At 39.4% G+C, this 25,096-nt stretch overlaps 1 long non-coding RNA gene and 1 pseudogene across 4 annotated transcripts in view; one reads left to right on the forward strand and one right to left on the reverse strand.

Annotated features, from left to right (window-relative positions):
• Positions 1-25,096, forward strand: part of ITCH — a 108,851-nt gene that overhangs the window by 44,571 nt on the left and 39,184 nt on the right. For all 4 annotated transcript variants that reach the window (XR_002340135.1, XR_002340136.1, XR_002340138.1 and 1 more), the window contains 4 exons: positions 1,496-1,591; positions 7,821-7,995; positions 13,205-13,274; positions 20,645-20,729. This is a non-coding gene — a long non-coding RNA (itchy E3 ubiquitin protein ligase). The remainder of the gene's footprint in view (positions 1-1,495; positions 1,592-7,820; positions 7,996-13,204; positions 13,275-20,644; positions 20,730-25,096) is intronic.
• On the reverse strand, positions 24,300-24,554 carry LOC110257495 (annotated as a pseudogene).

Below are 25,096 nucleotides of genomic sequence, written 5' to 3' on the forward strand. Positions count from 1 at the left end.
AACCTGTGCCAGAGCTGTGACCCAAGCCACTGTAGTGACAAAACCAGTTCCTTGTTGAACCACGCTGAACTCCATTCTTTAAAAAGCTGTTCTGATTTGCGTATGTGGAGTGGGGTATTGTCTAGAGTCAAACTGAACAAAAAAAAATACTTTTGAAATTTCTCCCTCATTTCCATAGCAAAGTGGAAGAAAAAAAAATTTTTTTTAAACTGAAGAACTCTGAGGTATTAAAAAAATAACTAAGGCCAAGTAATAAAATATTCACCTAGTTCAAATTGCCATTTCTGGCGTTCACGTTGTGGCTCAGTAGGAACCATGAGGTTGTGGGTTCCATCCCTGGCCTTGCTTAGTGGGTTAAGGATCCCATGTTGCTATGAGCTGTGAAGTAGGTCGCAGACGCGGCTCGGATCCCAAATTTCTGTGGCTGTGGCTGTGGTGTAGGCCAGCGGCTACACCTCTGATATTAGACCCCTAGGTGGGAATCTCCATTATGCCATGGGTGCGGCCCTAGAAAAGACAAAAAAGACAAAAAAAAAAAAAAAGACAAATTGCCATTTCTTTGAAGGAGAAAAAGATTACATAAAATTTTTTTTCCCATCGTAAAGTCATATGTAGCAAAGTAAGAATAATTTAGGAAACAAAATTAATACTCAGTCTTTAAACATCTACTGGATATTTAAAAAATTATTATTTTTGTATACACACACTTTGTGGCATTCAGACTATTCCAGTGCTCAGAATGCTAATCAAATCAATTGATTAGGTGATGAATTGATAAACTTTAATGATGAGGATTTTATTGTTAAACAGTCTGTATTACTTATGTGGGTAGTTAAGCCATTTTCCTTTTTGAAAGCCCTACATGGGAAGCCAGATCAGAATGTTGTTTGTGCAAGGGATATTAGCAAAGAGAATCTGGGTAGGTGCTCTGAAGTAATTGGTTCTTCTGAACTATCTTGATTTATTCTTATGGTTTTCACTTTAAGAATAAACCTACCAAGGAAATGAGAATACTCAGATTGACTTTGTCCATGGGACTATGCAGGGGCACATCTGCTCAAGTCTTATTCTTTGATTTCAGCTTTTCTAGAATGGTAACTGTCCTTTGCCCTTCAGTTAACAGTTCAGTCTGTCTTCAGATTTCATAACATTAATTAGTTTTCTTTTACACTCAAGTCCTCTGTATAATCTGATCAGATTGAGATGGATTTTGTCTTCATAGTTCATTGCCTCAAGCCTTTTTAGAAATGTAAGACATCTGCTAGAGCAGGACTTCTGTAGGAGAAATCTTACTTATTCACTGTGTGTCATCCTTGGGATAGTATTTCTTGATTTTATTCCTAATTTTTTAAATTCTGATAATCTGCTGTGTATACTGACATGCTTACTTGTCCCAAGTTCTGTAATACCATATAAGAGAAAAAAACAAAGACAGGATTAAAAGGCAGCCTTCTCATGCTTGTAGCATATTAGCCTTTTAAATTTTGTGTTTAAGTTGGGAGCAGAGAGTGGACCAGCATGGACGAGTTTACTATGTAGATCATATTGAAAAGAGAACTACTTGGGATAGACCAGAACCTCTACCTCCTGGGTAAGTATCTGAATTAAAGAAGAAAAAAAGTATTTACTATAGAAATATATCTGTATGAAATCTTCCCTACCTTTCTACTTTTCCTCTTCTTGTTGGTCTTTTCTCTGTCTACTTTGTTTTGTGATAGATGCCGACTGGGGAGAAGAGAGTCAAGGAATTGATTGACCATGATGAATGACTTATTTTCACTCATTTCTGACTTTCATGGGTTTTGCTACTTCTAAGTTTTCCTTTGTGAACTTTTACCTGTCTCAGACCATAGAGTTATAAGATAGTTTCTTTTAACCGAATAAGAATTATAGGTTCTGTCATATATATTAAGGTAAAATTCTTAAAATAAAAAATTCATATATGTTAGTGAAATGACTGCAAGATAGTTTGGGATAATTAGTAAAATGGGGATATGTAAATCCATGGTGTTAAGCATTTAACATTTATATAAAATAATTGTAAGTAAAAACTGTAAGAAAAAAATTTTATTCAAGAGTAGTCAGTAGCATGGAGTTCCTGTCATGGCTCAGCAGAAATAAATCCAGCTAGGAACCATGAGGTTGCACGTTCAATCCCTGGTCTATCTCAGTGGGTTAAAGATCTGACGTTTCTGAGAGCTGTGGTGTAGGTCACAGGCGTGGCTCAGACCTGGCATTGCTATGGCTATGGCGTAGGCCGGCAGCAACAACTCCAATTCGACCCCTAGCCTGGGAACCTCTGTATGCCATGGGTGTGGCCTTAAGAAGGAAAAAAGAAAAAAAAGTATTCAGTAGCAAATGGGGAAATATTTAATCATGCTAATAATCTTTTTTATTTCTGTCTTTGTCTTTTTTGGGCTGCACCCGCGGCGTATGGAGGTTCCCAGGCTAGGGGTCTAATCAGAGCTGTAGACGCCGGCCACAGCAATGCCAGATCTGAGCTGAGTCTGCAACCTACACCACAGCTTATGGCAATGCTGAATCCTTAACCCACTGAGTGAGGCCAGGGATCCAACCTGCAACCCCATGGTTCCTATTCGGATTCGTTTACCACTGAGCCACGACGGGAACTTCTAATCGTGCTAATAATCTTAAATAGACACCTGAAGGGTAGTTTTTACTTGTTAAATTAGCAGATAAGCCATGAGCTGTGGTGTAGGCCACGGACGTGGCTCAGATCCAGGATTGCTGTGGCCCTGGTGTAGGCCAGCGGCTACAGCTCCGATTTGACCCCTAGCCTGGGAACCTCCATGTGCCACGGGAGCGTCCCTAGAAAAGGCAAAAAGACAAACAAAACAAAACAGATAATATCCAGTATTTGTGAGATTGTGGAGGAATGTTACCTTATAACATTGTTGGTGGTAGTATAAATTAGCTAAAGCCCTCGGAAAATATATATAACCATAGTAATACACATACTCTTAGTAAAACCTTCTCCAGAAATTCTAAACAGACAATGCAAAGGAACAAAATATCTTTGATATATAAAAGTATTTATTAATTTACTACAGTTGGCCTTTTGTGTGCATGGGTCGAAAATATTGGGGGGAAGAAATTCCAGGTGGTTCCTAAAAACAAAACTTGAATTTGCCCATACAGGCAGTTATTTACATAGCATTTACATTGTGTTAGGTATTGTAAGTAATGTAGGATTATCTAAAGTATAGAAGGGGGGAGTTCCTGTCATGGCTCAGCGGAAAAGAATCTGACTAGTATCCTTGAGGCTGCATGTTCCATCCCTGGCCTCACTCAGACTTAAGGACCCAGAATTGCCGTGAGCTGTGGTGTAGGTCACAGGTATGGCTGAGATCTGGCATTACTGCGTCTCTGGTGTAGATTGCCAGTTGTAGCTCTGATTTGACCCCTATCCTGGGAACCTCCATATGCCATGGGTGACCCTAAAAAGAAAACCCCCCAAACCCAAATAAAGTATATGAGGGGATATGTGGAGGTTGTGCCTATTTATATGCAAATACTATACCATTTTTAATAAGGAACCTGAGTATCCAAGGAGTATCCTGAAACCTATTCTGTATTTATAATATTAGAGTAGTAGAAATAACCCTAAGCAATCAACCAGGTAGAAATCACCAAATTATTTTATCAGTGTTTGTTTACTTAGTGTTATGTACCCAGTTGAAAGATAAATAAGATCTATTCTTGTGAAAATGTGTTTTTTTTAAATCTGTGAAAAGCTATATATATTCCTGTTAGGATTGCAAGTCAAAAGACCATTTGACAGAAAATGAGAGCATTTCTCTTCATTTTTTTAAATTACTGGATGAATGTTATTATTTATAGTTGTACAACAATCATCACGATCAAATTTTATAGCATTTCCTTCCCAAAACTCCAGTGCATCCCCATATCCCCCAACCTGCCTCATTTGGAAACCATAAGTTTTCAAAGTCTGTTAGTTAAGTATCTGTTCTGCAGAGAAGCTCATTGTGTCCTTTAGGTCTTGTCTGTTCTCCCTCTAGCTGCTTTAGATGTTAAGTTAGATCGTTTATTTGAGCTCTTTCTTATTTCCTGAGGTAGGCTTATGTTGGTATAAACTTCCCTCTTAGAACTAGTTTTGCTGCATCCTATAGGTTTTGGAGTATTGTATTTTTGTTGTCATTTGCTTCTAGGGTATTTTTAAATTTCCTCTTTGATTTCTTCAGTGATCCATTGGTTGTTTAGTAGCATGTTGTTTAGTTTCCCCGTGTTCATGTTTTTTGTGGTTTATTTCTTGTTGATTTCTAGTCATATAGCATACAGCCTTGTGATTGGAAAAGATGCTCGATAGATTTCAATTAAAGTTACTGAGGCTTGATTTGTGGCCCAGAATGTGATCAATCCTAGAGAATGTTCCATGTGCACTTGAGAATAATGTTTATTATGCTGCTTTTGGATGGAATATCCTATAAATATCTATTAAGTCCATCTGGTCTAATGCTTCATTTAGGGCATGTGTTTCCTTGTTGATTTTCTGTCTGGATGATCTGTCCATTGCTGTAAGTGCTTTGTTAAAGTCCCCTGCTATTATTGTGTTATTGTCAATTTCTCCTTTTAAGGTTGTTAGCAGTTACCTTACATATTGAGGTGATCCTATGTTGGGTGCATATATATTTACAATTGTTATATCATCTTCTTGGATTGATCCTTTGATCATTATTAACGTTCTTCCTTATCTCTTATAATATTCTTTATTTTAAGGTTTGTTTTGTCTGACATGAGTATTGCTACTCCAGCTTTCTTTTGTTTCCATTTGCATGGAATGTTTTCTTCTGTCCTCTCACGTTCAATTTGTATGTGTCCCTAGAAGTGAAGTGGGTCTCTTGAAGACAGCATAATATATGGGTCTTGTTTTTGTATCCACTCAGCCAGTCTATGTCTTTTGGTTGGGCATTTAGTCCATTTACTTTTAAGGTAATTATTGATGTGTGTGTTCGTATTGCCATTTTATTAACTGTTTTAGTTTTGCTTTTGTTGCTCTTTTTCCTTCCCTTCTTTTGTTCTCGCCTCTTGTGGTTTGATGACTATCTTTAGTGTTGTATTTGAGTTAATTTTTCTTATTTGTGTGCGTATCAATTGTAGATTTTTGGTTTTCAGTTACCCTGAACTTTTGATATCCTGTATATATACAGGGTTGTATTAAGTTGTTGGTCTCTTAATTGCAAGTGCATCTCCAGTGTCCTGCATTTGTACCCTTCTTTTTTCATGATTTCTGATTTTGATAACATATTTGTGTGTGGATGATTTCCTATCTTTGCTGTAATATGCCTTTATTGGTGAGCCTTGTCATTTGTGGTATTTTTGTTTCTAATTGTGGCCTTTTTCTTTTCTGCCTAGAGAAGTTCCTTTAGTATTTGTCGAAAAGCTGGTTTAGTGTTGCTGAATTCTCTTAGCTTTTGCTTATGTGTAAAGCTTTTTGTTTCTCCTTCAGATCTGAATGAGAGTCTTGCTGGGTAAAGTAATTTTGGTTGGAGGTTTTTCCCTTTCATCATGTTAAGTATATTGTGTCACACCTTTGGCCTGCAGAGTTTCAGCTGAAAAATCTGCTGATAACCTTATCGGGATTCCCTTGTATGTTGTTTCTTTTCCCTAGCTGCTTTCAATATTTTCTCTTTGTCTTTAATTTTGGTCAGTTTGATTAAGATGTGTCTCGGGGTGTTCCTCCTTGGGTTTATTTTACATGGTACTTGTGCTTCCTAGATTTGAGTGAGTGGTTCCTTTCCCATGTTAGAGAAGTTTTTGGATATTAGCTCTTCGAATATTTTTTCTGTCCCTTTCTCTCTCTATTCTTCTGGCACCCCTATAATATGGATGCTGGTGTGTTTAACATTGTCCCAGAATTCTTCAATACTGTCTTCATTTCTTTTAAGTCTTTTTTCTCTTTTCTGTTCTGCATTGTGATATGCACTAGTCTGTCTTCCACCTCCCTTATTCGTTTTTCTGCCTCCTGTATTCTGCTGTTGGTTGCTACTAATGAATTTATTTCAGTTATTGTATTTTGCGTCTCTGCTTGCTTAGGTTTTAAATCTTGTATTTCTTTGCTCAGTGTTTGCTGTAAATTATCAATCTTGCCTCCAGTTTATTTCCAGTGTCTTGCATCATCTTCAGCATCCTCAGTCTAAAGTCTTTTTCCTGGAGGCTGATAATCTCAAGATCAGTTAGCTATTTTTCTGGGGTTTTTTCTTGCTCCCTTATCTGAGTTATAGGTCTTTGCTTTTTCATTTTTGTAAGTTTTTGGTGTGGTGTCCATTTTGCAGACAGTAGAGTTATAGCCTCTCTTACCTTTGATGTCTGCCCCCCTTGTGGCTGAAGTTGGTACAGAGGCTTGCTGTAGGCTTCCTGATGGGAGGGACTGGTGCCTGCCCACTGGTAGGTGGTGCTGATTCCTATCCTTCTGGTGGATGAGGCTTTGTCTCTGAGTGAGATTAGAGAGGCCCGTGTGCCTGGGGGGGCGGGGTTCTTCAGGCAGCCTGTTTACTGATGGGTGGGGGCCTGATCCCACTCGGGTTATTGTTTGGCCTGGTGCTTCTCAGCACTGATGGGTGGGGCCAGATTTTTCCAAATTGGCCACCTCTAGAGGAACACTCACTGATGAATATTCCCAAGAGCTTTGTCTGCAGTGTCCTTCCCCCAGATGGAGCCACAGTCACTCCCTGTTTTCCCAGGAGCTCCTCTAAGAACTGTAATCAGGTCTGACCCAGATTCCAATAGAGCCTCTGCTTTGCCCTGGGACCCAGTGCACCTGAAAGCCTGTGTGCACCTTTGAAGAATGGGGTCTCCGTTTCCCCCACTTCCGTGGAGCTCCTGCACACACACCCCACTGGCCTTCAATGCCAGATTCTCTGGAGTCTCTCTCCCAATGCCAGATCCCCAGGCTTGGGGATTTGATGTGAGGCTCAGAACTCTCACTCCTATAGGTGAGTCTCTGTGATACTTTCCAGTCTGTGGGCCTCCCACCCAGCAGATATGGGGTCGCTAATATCACATAATCGCCCCTTGTACCTCTTGATGTGGCTTTCTGTTTGTTTTCTGGAGTAGGGTATCTTTTTTTGAAAGTTTCTAGTCCACCTGGTTGAAGGTCTTTCATCATTTGGTTGTAATTTTGTTGTTTTTTTATGAGAGAAGGTGAGCTTCAGTACTTCTATTCCAGCATCTTAATCCCCCATCAGCCTTGCCTTTTCATCATTGTCTTCTTCTATAGCTTTTGTCTTAATGACTGTTTAAAACTTACTCCATTAAATATGTTGTGTTTCAAAAACCTAACTGATACCTCTTAACTTTTAAGAAAAATTTTTAGAAACATTCCTCTTACGTTTGCTTATGGAGTCCATTTAAAAATATGTAAAAGACCTTGGAGTTCCCGTTGTGGTGCAGTGATTAATGAATCCGACTAGGAACCGTGAGGTTGCGGGTTCGATCCCTGGCCTTGCTCAGTGGGTTAACGATCTGGCATTACCGTGAGCTATGGTGTAGGTCACAGATGTGGCTCGGATCCCACGTTGCTGTGGCTCTGGTGTAGACTGGTGGCTACAGCTCTGATTAGACCCCTAGCCTGGGAACTCCATATGCCACGGGAGCGGCCCTAGGAAAAAATAAATAAATAAAAAGATAAAAAAAATATATAAAAGACCTCAGATAAATCAAAAGTAATTTTGAAAGGTAAAATTTTACCAAACCTGTACCAGGGATAAAATGAAGTCCAGTTTAATTCTTATCTATTTCACAATTATGTACTGAATCTGGTTGTTTTTGTCCTGATTTAGCTGGGAACGACGGGTTGACAACATGGGACGTATTTATTATGTTGACCATTTCACAAGAACTACGACTTGGCAGAGGCCAACATTGGAATCCGTCCGGAACTATGAACAATGGCAGCTCCAACGTAGTCAACTTCAAGGAGCTATGCAGCAGTTTAACCAGAGATTTATTTATGGGGTGAGCATATGTACTTGCATTAAAAAACTTAGTATTTGATTTTTTTTTTGTTTTCAGTATTTTGTGATTTTTATTTTTTCCATTATAGTTGATTTACAGTGTTCTGTCAGTTTCTACTGTACAGCACCGTGACACAATCAGATAGATTTTTTTTTCTCACATTATCCTCCATCATGTTCCATCACAAATTCACTGTGCTATATATAGCAGGATACCATTGCTATCAAAGTGTTTGATTTTTAACCTTCTACATATGAGAAATAATGCACTAAAAGTAGGTAGAAATACGATGGCAACCCAGTTGTTTGCTGCTGATATTGTTTTTATTTATTTATTTTTTGTCTTTTTTTTTTTTTTTGCTATTTCTTTGGGCTGCTCCCGCGGCATATGGAGATTCCCAGGCTAGGGGTCTAATCGGAGCTGTAGCCGCCAGCCTACACCAGGGCCACAGCAACGCGGGATCCGAGCCGCATCTGCAACCTACACCACAGCTCACAGCAACGCTGGATCGTTAACCCACTGAGCAAGGGCAGGGACCAAACCCGCAACCTCATGGTTCCTAGTCGGATTTGTTAACCACTGCGCCACGACGGGAACTCCTGATATTATTTTTAGACCTTGTCCTGTGTATTCTGTGTAGGTGATTTATTCTTTGATTTTAAAAATTTCCTAAAGTTCAACCTTCTTTGCTTTGTTACTGTCAAAAACAAGAAGTTAGGACAACTCAAAATTTGTTTAGAAAAGAATAGTAAAAATAAATCCAAGCAGTTTGAAAAGAATTAAAACAGTTCTGAATTTAATACTGTCTAACTTAGCAGAACATTAGACTGCTTGGGTCTAATTAGCACCTGACTCAAGTGGTCATTCAGAACTGATGATAGAATTGAACCCTTTTGTAACACATATCGTTTATGCAATAAATTACTTGGTGTTCCGGGTGTCTAAAGAAATTCAGTTCCTTATAGGATAATGTCAAATATATTAATATTTGAAGCCATGTTATCTTTGGTATCAAAACATCTTGGAGTTCCCACTGTGGTGCAGCAGGAACGAACTCGACTAGAAAACATGAGGTTGTGGGTTCGATCTCTGGCCTCTATCGGTGGGTTAAGGATCCAACATTGCCATGAGCTGTGGTATAGGTCACAGACGCGGCTCGGATCTGTTGGTGTAGTGGCTGTGGCGTAGGCTGGCAGCTGTAGCTCCTATTAGACCCCTAAGCCTGGTAATGTCCAGATGCTGTGAGTGTGGCCTAAAAAAGCAAAAAAAAAAAAAAAATCTCCTTTCTGGAAATGAAGTTTTATACATTTTCCTTTAGAGTAAGATTTATCTATTTATTCATTCATTCATTCATTATTCAGACACTTATGTTGCTTCCCTATCTTGGCTGTTGTTGCTATGAACATTGTGCATGTATCTTTTTGAATTAGTGTTTTTGTTTTCATCAGATACATACACCCAGGAGTGGAATTGCTGGATGATGTGGTAGTTCTATTTTTAGTGGGGGGTTTTTTCATCTTTTTGTCTTTTTAGGGCCGCACTCTCAACATATGGAGGTTCCCAGGCTAGGGGTCCAATCAGAGCTGTAGCCGCTGTCCTCTGCCAGAGCCATAGCAACTTGGGATCCAAGCCGTGACTGCAACCTACACCACATCTCATGGCAATGCTGGATCCTTAACGCACTGAGCCAGGCCAGGGATTGAACCCGTGCCTTCATGGATGCTAGTCGGGTTCACTAAGCACTGAGCCATGATGGGAACTCCCTCTATTTTTAGTTTTAGGTTTTTTTTTTTTTTTTTGGTTGTTGTTGTTGTTGCTATTTCTTGGGCCGCTCCCACGGCATATGGAGGTTCCCAGGCTAGGGGCTGAATCAGAGCTGTAGCCACCGGCCTACGCCAGAGCCACAGCAATGCGGGATCCGAGCCGCGTCTGCAACCTACACCACAGCTCACGGCAACGCCGGATCGTCAACCCACTGAGCAAGGGCAGGGACCGAACCCGCAACCTCATGGTTCCTAGTCGGATTCGTTAACCACTGCGCCAGGACGGGAACTCCTATTTTTAGTTTTAGTTTTTTAAGGAACTCTGTACTTCACCAATTTACATTTCTATTAGTAGTGTGTAGGATTCCCTTTTTCTCTACATCCTTACCAACATTTGTTATTTTGGGTTTTTTTGATGATAACCATTCTGATAAACATGAGGTGATATCTCATTGTGGGTTTTGTTTTTTTTTGGGGGGGGGTGCACCCACAGCATGTGGAAGTTTCCTGGCCTAGGGTCATATAGGCACCAGAGCATCGACCAGAGGCATAGCAGGAAAAAGTCATTTGGTGTTGCTGAGAAAGTCTGTTCTATTGGTTATATGAAGTGGCCTTTGTTCTGACCCTGGTTACAGGGCTGTAGATACTCACACAGCATTTTATTTTATTTATTTTATTATTTTTGCTTTTTAGGGTTGCACCTGCAGCATATGGAAGTTCCCAGGCTAGGGGTTGAATTGAAACTACAGCTGCCGGCCTTTACCACAGCCACAGCAACTGGGGATACAAGCTGTGTCTACAACCTACACCACAACTCATGCCAAGGCTGGATCCTTAATCTGCTGAGCGAGGCCTGGGATCGAACCTGCATCTTCATAAGTACTAGTTAGATTCGTTTGCACTGAGCCACGACGGGAACTCCAGCAATGCTGGATCTTTAACTCACTGCACTACAAGGGAATTTCCAGCAAGACCAGTTCTCTGCAGGTCTGTCATCCAAGAGCTTTTAAATCAGAAATGCAGTATTTCTCATGTGCTTTAAAATTTAGTCTGTTAACTCAGCTTTTCTAATAAGTTAGTGATATGAAAAAAAAAGAGACACTGTAAGATCTGCTGTAGATTTAGATTTAAGAGACTAAACCAAATGCAATGTGATGACTTTAATTGGATTCTGATTTAACCCACCAAGCAATCAAGCATTTAATTAGAGATTGTGTACTAGGTAATAAAACTAGCATAGATTCTTTGCTAGGTGTGATAATGATATTGTGATTGTGTAAGGAAATGTTCATAAATTTTAGAAAGGCATCTAAGATACATAGGAATGAAATGATGACTGATTTTTGCCTTAGCAAACAATGTGGGACAAAAATAAAGAAATGTGCTAGTTGAATCTTGGTGCTGGGTATGTGGAACATACCGTCTTATTTTACTTTTTTTGTTATATTTTATTGTATTTACAATTTGTGTTTTTTAGACTCCACATACATGTTTTATCATATAGTATTTGTCTTTCTCTGTATGACATTTTAATTTAGCATAGTGCCCTCCAATCCCATCCATATTGTCTTGGCATAAGTGACAAAATTTCATTCATTTTTAAGGCTGAGTTGTATTCCAGTAGTAGGTCTTCCTTATCTATTTACTTGGGTTTTTTTAAAATTTGATTTTTATTTTATATAGGTGGTTTCAGGTGTATAGCAAAGTGATTCATAAATATAACTTTTTAATCTGATTTTTTACTTCGGCTGTGGTGTGCATTAGCGTGATGTGGGATCTCAGTGTGTGTGTATATATATCCATTATTTTTCAGATTCTTTCCCTATATAGGTTACTACAGAATATTGAGTAGAGCTTTCTGTACTATACAGTAGGATCTTGTTGACTTTCTGTTTTATATATAGTAGTGTGTATATGTTAATTCCCAACTTGTAGTTTATCCCTTCCCACACATTTCCCCTTACATAACTCTAAGTTTGTTTTCAAAGTCTAAGTCTGTTCCTGTTTAGGTTTTTAATCTTATTTTTTTACTTTGGCTGTAGTGTGCATCAGCTTGATGTGGCATCTCAGTTCTCAGACCAGGGATTAAACTAGGGCTACAGCAGTTAAAGTGATGATTACTAACCATCATCTGTTTTTTTCCCCCAAGACTCTGCATATAAGTGATATGTGATATTTTTGTTTCTCTGTCTGATTTAGTATGATAGTCTTTAGGTCTATCCATGTTGCTGTAAATGGTATTAATTCATTCTTTTATGGCTAAGCAATATTCCAGTGTAAATATGTGCTACATTTTGAGTCCTGGTGCTGGGTATATTGGATACATTGTTTTATTTTACTTGTGTATTTTTTTCTATAATTATTTTTTCAGCAGTTAGTCTATTTTTTATTTGCTTTACTAAAGAAAGGTGCCAGAACATTTTTAAATCATGGCACAACATTGTAAATCAAGTATAATTATGAAAAAGAAAGGCTTTAGGCGTTCCCGTCGTGGCGCAGTGGTTAACGAATCCGACTAGGAACCATGAGGTTGCGGGTTTGATCCCTGCCATTGCTCAGTGGGTTAAGGATCCGGCGTTGCTGTGAGCTGTGGTGTAGGTCGCAGATGCAGCTCGGATCCCGCGTTGCGGTGGCTGTGGTGTAGGCTGGCAGCTACAGCTCCGATTGGACCCCTAGCCTGGGAACCTCCATATGCCGCAGGAGCGGCCCAAGAAATGGCAAAAAAGACAAAAAAAAAAAAAAGAAAAAAAAGAAAGGCTTTAATAAGCACATCTTACTGAGAGATCACAAAATATTCCCCATTTATTTATACGTTTAAACTAAAACACACTCATTAACCCTGCATAGTCAATATGACTTTTGACTCCTACTTGCCATTTATCTAACCAAACCTCTTCACCATTGTGATAATTTCAAACAAATTTAAGAGGTCATCTATACAGTCATCACCTCCTTCCAACTGCAGTTCCTTCCTTTGACTCACCTGACAGCCTATTTATTCTTCCTGCTCCCCCAGCTCTCTTCTCACAATTCTTTGTATATACTTTGTTTTGTATATGATCTTCTGTTAATGAGTTAGAAATACAAGATTTTTCTCAGTCAGCTGATGACTTTGAGTACTTCTATTTACAAGTGACTTTGGGATGGCTTATATACTTCTGTGATTTACTGATTTGCATGAAAGGAAGGAAAAGCCATTTGGATGTAAAATTATTTATAATATATGAATTTCAAATAATTTCAGATGTTAAATTATATTGACAAAGATTTATTTCTCCATCAGAGTCACTGGCATGACTGATTTCTAAGATGTGAACATGGTAAGAGTACCTATGATATAAAGTTGCTCATGGCTAGGGAAGGCATATCATAACTTATTAGCTTGTTCTCTACTTATCTGTTTAAGTTGTTCTTTATTTCACTATTTTGGTGGTTGTTCTTTTTAGAATCAAGATTTGTTCGCTACATCACAAAATAAAGAATTTGATCCCCTTGGTCCCTTGCCACCTGGATGGGGTAAGTCACGTGGATTTTTAAAATTGAATTCAGTTGTTTTAACAATCAGGTATTATGGATAGATAATACACCCTTCTCTTGTTTGAGTGAATATCTGGAAAGCTTTTTGGGTGTGTTGGTTTAATTCAGAGTGCCAAATGAGCATTAAATTTCCAAAAAGTTGTGAAGTTCCCTGGTGGCACGGTGTGTTAACGATGCAGCACTACATATGGTGTAGGTTTGATCCCTGGCCTGGGAACTTCTGCATGCAGCAGGAGCAGCCCCCCCACCCCCCAAAAAAACTTCCCCAAAGTTCTAATTTACTCTTCTAAAATTTAAAAGTATTTTGCCACTCAGCATGAAGAAGAAATTGATTATTTATACACATGATGATCTGGATGACCTCAAGGGCATTATGCTTAGTGATTCAATTTATATAACATTCTCGAAATGATAAAACTAAAGGGATAGAAAATAGAATAGTAGTGAGACAGAGCCACTGAAGGTGGGTACAAATACAGAAGGTCACAGAAGCGGTTCTTATGTGGTGATGGAAGAGTTCCGTGTCTTTACCATGGCGGTACTAATTACATAAATCTATACATGGGGTAAAAGTGCATAGAACTATACATTTACATAAATGAATTTAAATTTTAAAGATTAGTGAAAATTGAATTTTTAAATTTTTTGTCTTTTAGGGCCACACCAGTGGCATATGGATGTTCCCAGGCTAGGGGTCCAACGGAGCTGTAGCCATCAGCCTATGCCAGAGCCCAGCAACGTGGGATCTGAGCTGTGTCTGCGACCCACACCACAGCTCACAGCAATGCTGGATCCTTAGCCCACTGAGCAAGACCAGGCATCGAACCCGAGTCCTCATGGATGCTAGTGGGGTTGGTTATCCTCTGGGCCACGACGGGAACTCCGAAAATTGAATAAATTTTGTAGTTAACAGTAATTTACCAGTCTCAATTTCCTGATTTTGATACTGTGACACAACTACGTAAGATGTCACTGGGGGAAACTGGTTAAAGTGTATGTGAGATTCTTTGAACAATTTTTGCAACATGTTGTCAGTAATAATTATTTCAAAATAACAAGCTTTAAAAATATTTTGATCACATAGGTGATTCCAAAACACAGTTCAGAAATTGATTGAGTTGATGTTATTCAAAGAATAGTGGAAGGGGTAACATGTTGGGGTAGTAACTTTGTTTCCTGTAGTATGGAGCTCATGAGCATTTTCTCTTATAGAGTACCTTAGTTATTAAATCTTTGCTAGAGTTCCCTTGTGGCGCAGTGGTTAAGGATCTGGCGTTGTCACTGTGGCAGCTTGGGCTGCTGCTGTGGCTTGGTTCAATACCTGGCTCAGGAACGTCCATGTGTCACAGTTGCAACCCCCCAAAAAATCGGGGGGGGGAAACACTTTGCTAATAGATTAATAAATTAATAGTTAAGCCTGCTGCCACATTGTTGTTTTTTCTCCCTCAGTCTGGAAGTTCCCAGGCTAGGGGGTTGAATTGGAGCTGCAGCTGCTGGCCACAGCCACAGCAACATGAGATCTGAGCCACATCTGCAACCTGTACCACAGCTCATGGCAGCGTTGTATCCTTAAGCCACTGAGCGAGGCCAGGTATCAAACCTGCATCCGCATGGATACTAGTCAGGTTCATTACTGCTTAACTGCAACGGAAACTCCTCTATCTTGTTTCAAAAATATTTTTATTTGACTTTTATTAAGGTATAGGTGATTTAGTGTTGAGTCAATTTCTGCTGTACAGCACAGTGACCCAGTTGTATACACACACACACACACACACATTCTTCTCATATTATCTTCCATTATAGTCTATCCCAAGAAACTGGATATAGTTCCCTGTGCTATATAGTAGGACCTCATTGCTTATCCATTCCAGGTTGTTTTAAAGCTGTTACATGAATCATAGTGCTGTAGCAAGTTTCCAGAATAAACATTGCAGCATAGAAAGTTTTGAATGGAAGACAAAGAGAATATAGAAAGTAGAAAACAGCACAGTAAAGCTATTTATGGAACTAGTTGAAGTTTTATCTTTAAGAGCTGCAGACATTTTAGAAAGTGATATTTCCAGATAGTCTTGTTTTGGAAACATCTTTTTCTAAGATAGATTGCTTAAGCATTACTTTATTTGTGAACAGAAGGAAAAGATTGATGTGCCAAGATCACATGATTCTGGGCAATCAGTGATACTGGCTGTATAAGCCTGCCATTCAGTTACCCCATTGCTCTTTTTTTTTTTTAGTGCTGCATCCACAGTATATGGAGGTTCCCAGGCTAGGGGTTGAATAGGAGCTGTAGCTGCTGGCCTACACCACAGCCACAGCATCGCCAGATCATTAACCCACTGAGTGAGGCCAGGGATCGAAACCACGTTCTCATGAATCAGTCAGATTCATTTCCACTGAGCCATGATGGGCAGGCCTACCCCATTGCTCTTAAACTTATTTATGCCTAATATTCTTTTGAGTCAACGAAGTAAAAAAGTAATAATTCATAGTTATTATTGTTACTAGCTTATAACAAAGGGAAGGCATATGAGCATTGTGAACTTCTGTCTTCAGTGTGTCTAGCTGTTGGGTCTGGCTCTGTTGGAGTCATAATGGACAGTATATATTTGGTATGAAGTACTTGAGGGGATATTGCCCTTTTGAAACATATTGAACCAGGCTGATGGTCTTCTCAGCTTTATTTTTAGAGTTGTCTCATGCTTGTGTTACAGAGGAGAAATGGATTCACTCAAAAGATATATCTGAAGGTGTTTCATCCTGTTAATATTATTTCAGAAAAACCATGACCTGATTAGCTTTTGTTAGAAACACGAGCTATTCTACTTGTTCTCTAGGTCAGTTGTAAGAAAAATTACTTCTTGCTCATAGTAACCTGAATTATGGGCTATGTGCCTTTATTTGAAAAGCTTTTTTTGCAAAGCTGGTCCTCATGTTCTGTATCATCATCCTCACTATCAGAATCTTTTTCTTTTTTTTAATTTTTATTTCTGCCTTTTATTGCCACACCTGCAGCATATATAGAAGTTCCTGGGCTAGGGATTGAATTTGAAATGCAGCTGGAGGCTATGCTGCACCCTGCGGCCACGCCAGGTCCTTAACCCACTGATGGAAGCCAGAGATCGAACCAGCATCCTCACGGACACTATATTGGGTTCTTCACCTCCTGAGCTGCAGCTGGAACTCCATTTTTCATTTTTACTTCCGCCAACAAATAGCACCTCCCTAAAATAATGCCTCTGAAGACCCATTCCCAGCTTATTTATATTATCAGAATCTTGCCTTATTTATGTTCTGCAAAATATTAGATTTCTCTCTTCTAAAATTGAAGTGCACACCCCTTCCCCTTTCTAATGAAATGCTGATATCAGCGGTATATACATGGAACAATCATAGAAATAAGTTTTATATTTTCTTTATTTTACCTCGTGTTAGCTTTTTGGTTTCACTTTTTTAATGTTTTTAAACTTTTATTTAGAAAGCCTAACTAGTAAAATTACAGAACTAGAAAATGTATGAGCAGTAACAGAAGTGTACAAACTAAATATTTAAAGCATCAAGAAATAAAATCGGAGTTCCTGTCATGCCACAATGGAAATGAATCCAATTAAGAACCATGAGGTTGTGGGTTCAGTTCCTGGCCTCACTCAGTGGGTTAAGGATCCGGTGTTGCCGTGGGATGTGGTATAGGTTGCAAACGTGGCTCGGATCTGGCATTTCTGTGGCTCTGGCATAGGTCAGCAGCTATAGCTCTGATTGGATCCCTGGCCTGCCTCCATGTGCCTAGTGTGCGGCCCTAAGAAGACAAAAAAAAAAAAAAAGAAAGAAAGAAAGAAAGAAAATCCCAAGCAATTAGATGTTTTTCATGAAAAAGAAAATTTTCTTAGTTAAGACTTTTAAAAATGATGTAAACCAAACCCTTAAATCTGTTCATCCAAAAGGAAAGAGGAAAATCCCATGCAGTTCTGAGCTCCATGCCTTCATTCAGTACAGACTACCCATGAGTAAGATGAGGGTAGCTCTGATGTGGTTGGCAGGGTGCTCAGATCTCAGAAACCTTGGAGACCTCAGGCAGTGACTCTGCTCATGTTAAGCTTTTAAAATTTATTTTCTGGAGTTCCCATTGTGGCGCAGTGGTTAACGAATCCGAGTAGGAACCATGAGGTTGTGGGTTCGATCCCTGCCCTTGCTCAGTGGGTTAAGGATCCGAGCATTGCTGTGAGTTGTGGTGTAGGTCACAGACGCAGCTCGGATCCCGCATTGCTGTGGCTCTGGCGTAGGCCAGTGGCTACAGCTCCAATTCGACCCCTAGCCTGGGAACCTCCATATGCCCTGGGGAGCGGCTCAAGAAAAGGCAAAAAGACCAAAAAAACAAAACAAAACAAAACAAAAATAATAAAATTTATTTTCTTTTATTGTATGGCTATACCTGCAGCATATGGAAGTTTCTGAACCAGAGATTGAATCAGAGCCACAGCCGTGACCTGAGCTGCAGCTGGGGCAACACCACATCCTTTTAACCCACTGTGCCAGGCTGGGTATTGAACCCACACCTCCATAGCTACCAGAGCCTCTGCAGTTAGATTCTTAACCATTCTCTGTGCCACAGTGGGAACTCCTAGGATATTAATTTTATTTATTCATTTATTTATTTAGCCGTGCCTGTGGAAGTTCCCAGGCTAGGGATTAGACCTGAGCTATAGAAGTGACATCACCCAGTCCTTAACCATTGGAGTACCAAGGAACTCCTGGATATTAATTTTAGATTAAGGAAGTTCCTTAAAATTATTTGTTTATATAAAATTATAGATCTGCAATATACTTAAAAATTTGAATTTAATATGACTGCCAAGAACATGACCTTACTTTGTTTTCATGTAGTTAGATGTAGCACTATAGGTACTTCTTTTGCCTCAGACACAACTCTTAGAGTTGGTTGCATGTTTGCATCTCAAGATGCCATGACCACCAAAGCCACTGTTAATATTTAGGATATGTGACAAGATACAGAGTCCCATTTTTCTGTATATTGTATACACCCAAGTTCTAGTTCCATTTTAGGCTCAGCAGATACAGAAAGTAGCTGAGATGTCCAGAGCAGATTTATGATACTTGCCAGTATATACCTTCTGATGACTACTCCCTACCCCCAGCCCCTGCCAGTATCATCATTGCTACTTGAAATCATAGATTCAGTGCTGGAGATAAAAGTTGCCAGACATTATCTTGACAGTGCTATATAATTTTGCCTAACACTCATTCTGCAATATCTTGCTTAAAGATCCAAAGGATCTAAAAAAAGTTTGGAAAAAAATTAGGTATCAACTTTTCAAACTGTAAGAAATGAAAATTGGGTTTTTTTAACCATAGATTTAAGCTTTTTTTTTTTTTTTTGAAAATTACTAATTTTAGGATAGTATACTTAAAAAAGCTGAGAATCCATATTATACTCTTGAATACTTCATTTATTAATTGTGAGACATCTTGGCCAAATTTAAAACATTCAGACGCTGGAAGAGAGCTTTTATTTTGAAGAATTTATTTGTAATGAGCAGAAAAGTCAGTAGTTCAAACAACAACAAATGTTAACATTAAAATTTCAAAATTATTTGGTTATTAAGAGCAAATAATATCACCCATCTTCTAAACCTTAATGAGAAAGCCCAAAGAAGCATGGCAAATTTTGTAGAATGGGACAAGAAAACAAGGAGAATTCTAAAGTAAGATTCCAGTGGAGAAACAAATAGCTGCTTCAGATGCAGTAAATTAACTGAGCCCTGCTTCCCAACCCTTATGTATAAAGTTATTATAAAGTTAAAGATATTTGTGACTTGGAAACTGGTTGTATTAAGAAGAAACAGGATTTAGGAGTTTCTGCCATGGTGCTCTGGGTTAAGAATCTGACTGCAGTGGCTTTGGATGTGTGGGTTCAATGCCTGGCCCAGTACATTGAGTTAAAGGATTCATGTTGCCACATGTGTGACGTAGGTGACAGCTGCAGCTCAGATTCAGTCCCTGGACAGGGAATTGCCTTATGCCATGGGTGTGGCCATTTAAAAAAAAAAGAAGAAACATGTTTTGTTTTTGTTGTTGTTTTGGCCTTATCTGTGGCATGCCAGGAATTGCACCTGCACCATAGTGGCAACCTGCAGTGATAATGGCGAATTCTTAACCTGCTGTCCCACAAAAGAATTCCAAGAAAAAAATGAATAATGCTTAATTAGAATATAACAAAGGCATTCCCATGGTGGCTTAGTGGTTAATATATCTGACTATTATCTGTGAGAACGTGGGTTTGATCCCTCGCCTCGATCAGTGGGTTAAAGGTCCGGCATTGCTGTGAGATGTTTAGATGTGGCTCAGATCTGGCTTGGCTGTGGCTGTGGAGTAGGCTGGCAGCTATAGCTCCAATTCAGTCCCTAGCCTGGGAATCTCCATATGCTGTGGATGTGGCCCTAAAAAGACCCCCCCCCAAAAAAAAGACAAAAAGAATATAACAAAGAGCTCCCTTGTGGTTCAGCAAGTTAAGTTCCCTGGCCAGAGAATTTTGGCATGCTGCAGACACTGCCAAAACAATGACAACAGTGGAAATCTCCACAGTGAAACAGGTACCAGTTCTATTTCCCCATAATATTTTAAGAAATGAGATGAGTTTCCATCCTCCAGCTGCTACTCAATTCTGAGATTTGGGTTAGATAATTTAACTGGTCTGAGTTTCTATATCTTCAAAATAAATAAAAACTCCTTAATCCATGGGACTGATAAGGCTTAAATGAGGTCATATATGCAAAGTTAAAATAGTTATTTATTCTTGCTACTATTGCTGGGGCTGAGCAGATTGAGCAAGACATTGTGAATTAAGTCTACTTAACTTCTAGAATACAGTATTTTCATAACTTTAGTAAGTGAATTTAATAGTGAAAGAATAAATTAACCCTTTTAAAGTTGTGATGTAAAACATAAAATCGTGAAAAAAATAAAACTATAACATTGGGAGTTCCTGTTGTGACTTAGAGGGTTAAGAATCCGACCATTATACATGAGGATGTGGGTTTGATCCCTGGCCTTGCTTAGGATCCAACATTGCCACAAGCTGTGTGTAGGTCAAAGATGCAGCTTGGATCTGGTGTTGCTGTGCCTGTGGCAAAGGCCAGCAGCTGCAAATCCAGTTCAGCTCCTAGCCTGGGAACTTCCATATGCCACAGGTGTGGCTCTAAAAAGAAAACAAAAACTATAAAAATCAGTAGTGCAATGGGCCAAGTCAACTCATCTCATTGTTTTAGTTTGAGGAAGAAGACAATGCCAACTCTAACGCTTTGCCTTTTTTTTTTTTTTTTTTTTTTTTAAAGAGAAGAGAACGGACAGCAATGGTAGAGTATATTTTGTCAACCACAACACTCGTATTACACAGTGGGAAGATCCCAGAAATCAAGGGTAAGAACTTTCAGTTATTAGTGTATAGATAAACTTTAAGATTGTACCCTATTTCTGGCTCAGTTATAAAAAAGTTTAAACTTAGTTATTTTCCCCCCAAAGGCCTTAAACATTAATCATCTACATTCTTTAGAAAGAAAAAATATTATATTATTACTGTCATATTGTGAATATAGGTTTCATGTTCTTTCATATAATGAATGTAGGGGGTGGGGGTGTGTGTGTGTGTGTCACCAAGCACCTATTTCTTTTTTTTTCTTTTCTTTTTTTTTTTTTTTGTTGTTGTTGTTGCTATTTCTTGGGCCGCTCCCGCGGCATATGGAGGTTCCCAGGCTAGGGGTTGAATCGGAGCTGTAGCCACCGGCCTACGCCAGAGCCACAGCAACGCGGGATCCGAGCCGCGTCTGCAACCTACACCACAGCTCACGGCAACGCCGGATCGTTAACCCACTGAGCAAGGGCAGGGACCGAACCCGCAACCTCATGGTTCCTAGTCGGATTCGCTAACCACTGCGCCACAACGGGAACTCCACCAAGCACCTATTTCTTATTGCCAGTTAGTAATTCTGAAGCAAGGTTTTGCAAGCTGCGGTATCTGGATATAATTCAGGGAGTATTTGACTTCAGAAAAATACACATTCAGTTTCACTAACCTTCACCTGAAACTGAGTATTCCTTCCATTATGATTATAGGCTACAGCCAAAGTAGAATTAACAATGAGTAAGGACTTTGACACCAGTAAAAATGATAGGTTTTTTTTGTATCATTCTGCAGTTGTTCCAGATATCTCAAAATATTGTTTACACATAATTACAAGAACTTGATAGTTAATATACAACTAAAGAGACAAATTAGTTTTTACAGGTTTATCTTTTTAGTATTTATAATTGTTTTTCTTTGTAATATTAGTGATAGTGTATGGGTTAGTTTGCTAGGGCTGCTTTAATAAATGCCGCAAATTTGGAGTTCCTGTCGTGGTGCAGTGGTTAAAGAATCCGACTAGGAACCATGAGGTTGCGGGTTCGATCCCTGCCCTTGCTCAGTGGGTTAACGATCCGGCGTTGCTGTGAGCTGCGGTGTAGGTTGCAGACATGGCTCGGATCCCGCGTTGCTGTGGCTCTGGCGTAGGCCAGTGGCTACAGCTCCGATTCGACCCCTAGCCTGGGAACCTCCACATGCCGCGGGAGTGGCCCAAAGAAAATAGCAAAAAGACAAAAAAAAAATAAATAAATAAATGAGCAAAAAGACCAAAAAAAATAAATAAATAAATAAATGCCGCAAATTGAATGACTTAAAGAGACACTTGTCTCATAGTTTAGAAGGCTAGTTCAGGAGTTCCCAAAGTTGTGGTGCAGTGGAAACGAATCCAACTAGGAACCATGAGGTTGCAGGTTCGATCCCTGGCCTTGCTCAGTGGGTTAAGGATCCAGTGTTGCCCTGAGCTGTGGTGTTAGATCACTTCCAAAAAAAAAAAGGCTAGTTCATCATCAAGGTATCTGCAGAGCTATTTCCTCTGAAGGCAATAGGAAAGGATGTGTTCTAGGCCTTTTCCCTATCTTTAGTAGTTCCCTGGTTGTGGCAGCCTAACTCCAGTCTTCATATGGCATTCTTCCTATACGCATGCATATCTTTAATGTTCAGTTGCACCCTCCTCCTTCCTTCTTTTTTTTTCCACACCTGTGGCCTGTGGAAGTTCTTAAGTCAGGGATGGAACCTGCGTGTAGAATCAACCCGAGCCACTATGCTGACAATGCTAGATTCTCAACTCACTGTGCCATGAAGGAACTTTCAGGTTTCACCTTCTAATAAGGACTTTAGTCCTACTGGATTAGTGGCTTGCCTTACTGCCGCATGATTTCACCTAGTTACATCTGTAATGACCCTGTTTCCAAATAAGATCACATTTTGAGGTACCAAAGGTTAGGAGTTCAACATAGGAATTTGGCTCGACATGTCAACACATAACAATATGTAATGCTGTTGGTTTATCAGACTGCCATGGGGTTCCATTCTGTAGGGAATTTGGCAAGTTCTGTAGTCAGAAGGCACAGTCCCCACAAAATTGTCCTAACTTAAGACATCAGTCACAAGCTGGGAGGCTTCCAGGATTGCTCTCGCTTCCGTCAGACTGGGTAAAATGTGGGGAGTCTCCTCAACCACTTTCAGGTTCAGTAGCTTCCTATAGAGACTAGAATTCACCAAAACCTATTATACTCACAGCCACCTTTATTAGGGGGAAAGAATATAAATTAGAACCAACAGAAGGAACCAGATGTTTAGGGCAGAGTCTGGGAGGAGTCCACATGTCCCGAAGTGATGTGGAACAATATGTGCTTGGTAATGCTCAGTAGGGAATCTCACCTTAATCTCTTGAATCCAGAGTTTTTATTGTGGCTTCAATATGTACTGCATGCATGGCTAACCTTTAGTTTCTAGCCCTTCTGCAGTGTTTGGGCTAATACCTTTTAGTGTTTAATTACTCTAGCGGTCAAAGCTGATACAGCATATCCCAAAGCCTCCATCATAAATAACATTATTGACTGTCTGGTGTTGAAAGCCCCCAAGCAAATAAAGAGATTCTTGACAGGCAGGACATTCCTGAGGCCTAGAGACCTCCTTCCAATAGCCAAGGGCAAAAGTCTCACTTCTGTTTAGGTGTGATTAATTCTTCACATGTGTCATAAGTTGGAGTTTTAAGGACTTCTGTTTTAAAGATATGCTTTAAGTTTAAAATCTATTTCTGGGAGTTCGGCTCAGCAGAATCGAATCTGACTAGCATCCATGAGGACACCAGTTCAATCCCTGGGTTAAGGATCTGGCATTGCTATGAGCTGTGGTATAGGCCGCAGTCTTGGTTTAGATCTGGCATTGCGATGGCTGTGATGTAGGCTGGCGGCTACAGCTCTGATTGAGCCTCTAGCCTGGGAACCTCCGTGTGCTGCATGTGTGGCCCTAAAAAGACCAGAAGTAATAATAAAATCTGTTTCTGGGTACCAGCAAAGCAAAACATTTTTATGGAGTTATAATATGTAACTTAAATATATTCAGTTTCTTAAGAAAGACTAAGAATTTCATAAGTAATGTTTTAGTTTCTTTGTAGCCTTCTACTCCTATGGTTAGAATAGACCACAACACCTTTAAGGGCACATGGAGGTTCCCAGGCTAGGGGTCCAATCAGAGCTACAGCTGCTGGCCTATGCCACAGCCATGTCAGATCCGAGCTGTGTCTGCAACATACACCACAGCTCATGCAACTCTAGATCCTTAACCCACTGGGTGAGGCCAGAGATCCAACCCATAACCTCATGGTTCCTAGTCAGATTGTTTCCGCTACACCATGATGGGAACTCCCTCCGTGGATCTTTAATGTTTTAGAGCTGAAGTTAAAATCATATTTTTTTTTTAGCCCATAATCAAAACTTCAGTGAAAAACTAACACCAAAATAGGAGACTGCTATTGTATTCCTTACAGAATTAAACATAATGACATTATCTTGGTAGATTTACTAGATTTACTGAACTGATAAGGCTTTCTGCAATAGATTGAAATTCAAGAAGTTGTGTGGACATTAGTGTTGCTTTCTTCTTACCGAACATCCTTTTGTGAGTCTCACCTTCCCTCCTGTTGGCTGGCACAACACTGTTGAACAACCTACACGAAGCACCACTATCTTAGCATGGTTGAAAACCATGGTGATCTTGTAGGAACCTGGACATTTAACATCCATAAAGTAAGAATTTGGACTCTGAAACAGCTTTTTTTTTTAATGTTTTTTCTTTTCCTCTTCCAAGGAAGGATGCAGTAAATCTCTAGCCAAAGGCATGTTGGTCCTTTCGCAAGCACAGCCCTTCCAGATCTGTCTAGAATCATATTTTTAATAACACAATTGACCCTGAATCTTTCCATTTTGTTTTCAGGGCAATACTTATTACTGAGCCTGTCTTGCAAATATTATTTCAACTAAGGAGAATTGTTATCTTCTTAAATTTTTAGGTAGCCTATTTTATCTGACATTTGTATTAGTTATAAGTGAATACAGTTAAATATTCTTAACCTATCGACATAGTTCACAAAATACTGTACTAGGCCATGATTCTCAGCCTTTGTTCTTCTGAAATAAGTACGCTTGAGAAAGTGACCCTCTTATCACCAATATTGGCTCTTTAAAACAATGAGATTAAATGCCTCCAACTGCTCCTCTTCTTTTTTTCTCATGTGAACTTGAGTATTTCCATTGTTTTGTTTTCTTAATAAAGCCAACAGATAAGAAAATTAATTTGCAAGAAATAGCAACAACAACAACAACAACAAAAAGACAAAAGACAAAAAAAAGAAAAAAGAAAATTAATTTGAAATTGTAGAGTA

The sequence above is a fragment of the Sus scrofa genome, chromosome 17 (genome assembly GCF_000003025.6).
Source record: "Sus scrofa isolate TJ Tabasco breed Duroc chromosome 17, Sscrofa11.1, whole genome shotgun sequence".
NCBI lineage: Eukaryota > Metazoa > Chordata > Mammalia > Artiodactyla > Suidae > Sus > Sus scrofa.